Raw genomic sequence first — 6,290 nt, 5'->3', positions numbered from 1 at the left:
AAAAATGAAGTTTTAAAATCCAATAACTAAAAAATGGAAAAATTCTAAAATCGTAAAATTGAAAAAGTGAAAAATTTTAAAAATTGAAAACTTTCATTTCATTCATTTCCTTTATTCTTTCAATGTCTTTCTCAGTTTTAATTTGTCGATTATAATATATTCAATTTTTCAAATTTTCAATCTTTGATTTTTCAGTTGCTCGATTTTGCAATTTTTTGATTTTCAGTAAACTTCGAAAAAATTGAAAAATTGTACAATCAAAAGAAGGAAAAACGAATCGAATCGAAAAAGTGGAAAACACGAAAACTCTGAAAATCGAAAAATTTAAAAATGGAAAAATTGTAAAATGGTAAAATTGAAAAAGTGAAAAAATTTTAAATTGTAATTGTATAAAAAAATATAAAATGAAAACTACAAAAAATTCAAGGAACGGAAAATTGATTAACTAAAAAATCGAAAAATTGGAAACCGGAAAGGTGCAAATCGAAAAATTTAAAAATCAAAAAATTTGAAAAATTTCAAATGGAAAAATGGCAAATCAAAAATTCGAGTCATCAACAATTGAACAATCGAAAAATTGAAAAACTAAAAGTTGAAAACTCGAAAAATTTTAAAATGAAAGAATGTAAAAAACCGATTCCAAAAATTTCATATCGAAAATTTGAAGAAATGAAAAATTAAAGAATCGAAAAACTGAAAAACTCAAGAAATTTTAAATTGTAAAATAGCAACATCCAGAAATTGAAGAAACTAAAAGAATGAAAAATTAAAAAATCGCAAATCCAAAAGTTGAAATAATCGGAAAAAATGGAAAATTGGAAAAATTTGAAAGTTGGAAAAACGAATCGAATTGAAGAAATGGAAAAATGGCAAATCAAAAATTCGAATCATCAACAATTGAACAATCAAAAAATTGAAAAACTAAAAGTTGAAAACTCGAAAAATTTTAAAATGTAAAAAACCGATTCCAAAAATTTCATATCGAAAATTTGAAGAAATGAAAAATTAAAGAATCGAAAAACTGAAAATCTCAAGAAATTTTAAATTGCAAAATTGCAACATCCAGAAATTGAAGAAACTAAAAGAATACAAAATTAAAAAATCGCAAATCGAAAAGTTGAAATAATCGGAAAAAATGGAAAATTGGAAAAATTTGAAATTTGGAAAATTGAAAAACAAACCAGGGAAGTTCCATTGAAATTACTTTGCCATTCTGTGACCCCAATTGCTAGGTTATTAACGGCGATCCGGCTCGAAGGACCATAAACCTAATTACGTCCATTATCATTAGTGCCTGATCATTTCCAACAAAGATCAATACCTGGCCAGACAAACAAATATTTATAGTCGCGATGGGTGTCACTGAGACCACGAAAGGTAACTCCGAAATTTAAATTTTTCGCAACTAGATATATATAAATTTTTTTCAGATGAGGGCGTCCTCAAATTTTGTCGACTGCTCAGATTTTTCGATTTTTCATTTCTTCACGTTTCTAAATTTTTGATTTCCCAATTTCTCGATTAAATCGATTTTTTGGTTTTTTAATTTTTCGTTTTTTGAGGCTTTCGAGTTTTCAATTTTTTGATTTTTTAAATTATAAATTTTATAGATTTCGATTGCTCCACTTTCCGATTTCTCAATTTTTCCATGGTTCGGTTATGACATTTCTCAATTTTTCGATATTTCAGTTTTATGATTTTTCAATATTTAGATTTTTCAATTTTTACACTTTCCAATTTTTTACTTTTTCAATTTTGACGGATTTTTCAATTTTTCGATATTTCAATTTAAAAAAATTTTTGATTTTTCGATTTATCGTTTTTTTCATTTTTCGATTTATCAATTTTCCGGTGATTCTTTTTTACATTTTTCAATTTTCTGATTTTTCAATTCTTCGATTAACCGATGTTTTGGTTTTTCAATTTTTCAAATTTGAGGTTTTTGAGTTTTCAATTTTTTAAATGATTGATTTTCCGACTTTGATTGTTCGACTTTTCGATTTCTTGATTTTTCAATTTTTTTATTTCTCAATTTTTCGATATTTCGATTTTGGCATTTTTCAATTTTCCGATGTTTCAGTTTTACGATTTTTCAATATTTCGATTCTTAAAAGTTGGAAGTTTCGATTTCTCGACTTTTTAGTTTTTCGATTCTTCAATTTCTCATTGTTGGAATTTTTTAATTTTTCATTTTTCCATTTTTCAGTTTCTCAATTCTTCAGGTTTTTGATTTTTCACTTTTTCGACTTGTTTAATTATTGATTTTTCGATTTTCGTTCGACTTTCCGATTTCTCAGTTTTTTAATAAAATTTTTTGATTTTTCAATTTCACGATTCTTCAAATTTTCAATTTCTTGATTTTTTTCTTATTCCATTTTTCAATTTCCCAATTTTTGACGTTTCTAAATTTTCGATATCCCAATTTCTGGATTAATCGATTTTTTGTTTTTTCGGCTTTTCAGTTTCTCGATTTTTCAAGTTTTTAATTTTTAAATTTTTCGATTTTTAAAATTTCTGATTTTTCAACTTCGATTGTTTTTCGTATTCTCGATTCTTCAAATTTTGGATTTCTCGATTTGTCATTATTCCATTTTTCAATTTCCCAATTTCCCAATTTTTGACGTTTCTAAATTTTCAATTCTCCAATTTCTAGACTAATCAATTTTTATTTTTTCGGCTTTTCGGTTTCTCGATTTTTCAATTTTTAAAATTTTTGATTTTTCAATTTTGATTGTTCTCCAATTTCTCGATTCTCCAAATTTTGGATGTCGCGATTTTTCATTATTCCATTTTTGAATTTCCCAATTTCTGACGTTTCTAAGTTTCTAAATTTTCGATTTTCCAATTTCTAGATTAATAGGTTTTTTGTTTTTTCCGGCTTTTCGATTTCTAGAATTTTCGATTTTTCAGTTTTTCGACTTTTAATTTTTCCATTTACCAAGTTTTTGATTTTTCAGTTATTCGATTATTAAAATTTTTGATTTTTCGACTTCGATTGTCCAGCTTTTCAGTTTCTCGATTTTTTGGTATTTCAGTTTTGGGATTTTTCAGTTTTTAAATTTTTAATATTCAATTTTTCGATTACTCATCTTTTCGGTATTTCAGTACCTATTGGAATTTTTCAATTTCTCGGTTCTTAAAATTTTCGATTTCTCGATTTCTTCATTATTCCATTTTTTAATTTACAAATTTTTGACGTTTCCATTTCTAAATTCTAGATTAACTGATTTTTTGTTTTTTCGGCTTTTCGATTTCCCGATTTTTCAATTTTTTAAGTTTTAATTATTCGATTTCTCAGGGTTTCGATTTTTCAATTTTTCGACTTTTCGATTTTCGATTTTTTACTTTTATTTTTTCCATTTTTTGATGTTTTGATTCATTATTTTTTCGATTTTTAAAATTTCTAATTTTTCTACTTCGATTCTTCGACTTTTTGATTTGTCGATTTTTCAATTTTTCGTTATTTCGGTTTTGGAATTTTTCAATATTTCCATTCTTTAATTTTTCGACTTTTCGACTTCCGATTTTTTGCCTTGCCAATTTTTTAACTAAATTAATTTTTTGATATTTGGATTTTTCAATTTTGAAAGTTTTAGATTTTTTCATTTTCTTCGATTTTACAATTTTTTGATATCAAAAGTTTTAATTTTTTCATTTTCTTTAATCTGTCACTTTTTTAATGTCCCTACTTTCAAATTTTGCATTTTTTTGGTTTTTCGAGTCTCAATTTTTCAGATTTGGATTTTTCCAATTTTGATTTTTATCTTTCTTTCTCGATTTTATATGACAATTTTTTGTTTTTGTCATTTTCTTTATCTTTTCAATGCTTCTTTTGGTTTCATAATTCTTCATTGTTTCAAGTTTCATTCTTTTTATTTTTCAATTCTTCGACTTTCAAATTTATGAATTTTTAATCTTTCGTTTCATCAATTTTTCAAACTCTCAATTTCCATGTTTAGATTTTTTAAAGTTTTCATTTTTGATTTTACAATTTTGGAATTTTTTACATTATTTTGATTCGAAAAGTTTTGATTTTCATTTTTCTTTTTCCCGATTTTTTAATTGTATTTTTTCGATTTTATATTGCAAATTGCAAATCCAAGAATTGAAGAAACGAATTGAAACACTGAAACACTTAAAATCGAGAAACTTCAAAATCCAAAAAATTGATGAATTGAAAAATTGGAAAAAAGGAAAAAAGAATCGAATCGAACAAATTTTTTGTATGTGGAATAAATGAAAAAGTTTAAAAATTCAATAACTAAAAAATGGAAAAATTCTAAAATCCATATTTAAAATGAAAACTAAAAAAAATATAAATTAAAGATTGATTAAACGAAAAAGTGAAAAATCCTAATTTGAACAATCGAAAAATGGAAAAATTAAAAGTTGAAAATGGTTTTTCGACTTTTCAAATTTCGGCTTTTCGATTTTTTGATGTTTCGATTTTTCAATTTTTCGGGTTTCCAATTTTTCGTCGTTTCAATTTAGAAACTTTCTTTTCAATTTCTTGATTTTCCAGTTTTTCGATTCTCGTTGTTTCAACTATTCTAGCTTGTCGAATTTTTAAAATTTTTGACTTTTCAGTTTATTAATTTTTCTTCAATTTTTCGATTTTTGATTTTTGGGATTTTTGATATTTCGATTCTTTAATTTCTCGACTTCTAGATTTTTAAATTGTTTTATTTTTCGATTTTTTCATGTTTCGATTTTTCAGTTTTTCGACCTCCAAATTTTTCACTATCTCGATTTTTCACTTTTTCGATTTGCACTTTTTCAGTTTCTCATTTGTTGATTTTTCGATTTCTCAATTTTTAATTTTTCGATTTTTCAACTTTTCATTTCCGCAATTTTTCATTTTCTCAATTTTTTAATTTTCATTTTCTCCAATTTATATCACAATTATTCGTTTTTTCATCTTATTTATTTTTTCAATCTTCCTTTAGATTTTATAATTTTGCAATTTTGCGATTTTTTCCATTCGTAAAGTTTAAAAATCGAGAAATTTGAAAAATCTTAAAATTAAAAAATCGGAGAAGTGAAAAATTTTTTAAATTGAAAGAAAAATCGAAAAAGTGGACAATCGAAAAATTGCAAATCCAAGAACTGAAGAAACGAAAAAATGGAAACATTGAAAACTAAAGATCAAAAAAATCAATCGAAAAATTAGAAAAAATAGATTTGAATCCAAAATTTGGAAAACCCTAAAATTGTAAAATCAAAAATATAGAAACGTCAGAAATGGAAAGTCGAAACATTGATCAGTGAAAGATTGAAGAAATGAAAAATTAAATATAGACAAATTGAAAAATTAAAAATCAAAAAAAAGAATCGAAAAATTGAAAAACCGTAAAATAAAAAAAAATACATATAAAAATTATTTTACAATTTTTTGATACCACAATTTTTCGTCTTTTAATTTTTTATTTTTTCTATTTTTCAATGTTTAAAAGTTTAAAAATCGAGAAATTTGAAAAATCTGAAAGCTAAAAAATCGTAAAAAATTGAAAAATCAAAAAAGTGGAAAATGGAAAAATTGTAAATGAAAGGATTGAAAAAACGAACAACTGAAACACTGAAAAACTAAAAATCGGGAAACTTTAAAATCCAAAGAAAATTGATGAATCGCAAAATTGGAAAGAAGGAGAAACGAATTGAATTGAAAAAATGGAAAATACGAAAATTGTGAAAATCGAAAAATTGAAAAATTGAAAAAACCAAGAAGTTTTAAAATCCAAGAACTAAAAAATGGAAAAATTCCAAAGTCGTAAAATTGAAAAAGTGAAACATTTTTAAAATTGAAAAATGGAAAAACTGAAAAATCGTAAAATTAAAAAAAAAACAAAAATTGTGTATAAAAATTATTTTTCAATTTTTTGTTTCTTCAATTTTTCAGTTTCTGGCGTCTCTAAATTTCCAATTTTTCGATTTCTCAGTTTCTTTATTAATCGATTTTTTGATTTTTAGAGTTTTTGATTGGTCAGTTTTTCAGTTTTTCAGTTCTTCAAGTTTTAGAGTTTCTGAATTTTTTTAAACTTTCGATTTCTCGATTTTTCATTTCTTTACGTTTCTAAATTTTTGATTTCCCAATTCCTCGATTAAATCGATTTTTTGTTTTTTTAATTTTTCGTTTTTTGAGGCTTCTGAGTTTGCAATTTTTCGATTTTTGAAATTATTAATTTATCGATTTCGATTGAGCCACTTTTCGATTTCTCAATTTTTCCATGGTTCGGTTTTGGCATTTCTCAATTTTTCGATAGGTATTTCAGTTTTATGATTTTTCAATATTT

Source organism: Zophobas morio, unplaced genomic scaffold, assembly GCF_036711695.1.
Source record: "Zophobas morio isolate AGI-343-1 ecotype UQ-CSIRO unplaced genomic scaffold, CSIRO_AGI_Zmor_V1 ptg000008l, whole genome shotgun sequence".
In the NCBI taxonomy this organism is placed as follows: domain Eukaryota; kingdom Metazoa; phylum Arthropoda; class Insecta; order Coleoptera; family Tenebrionidae; genus Zophobas; species Zophobas morio.
This window is presented reverse-complemented; position numbering follows the sequence as displayed.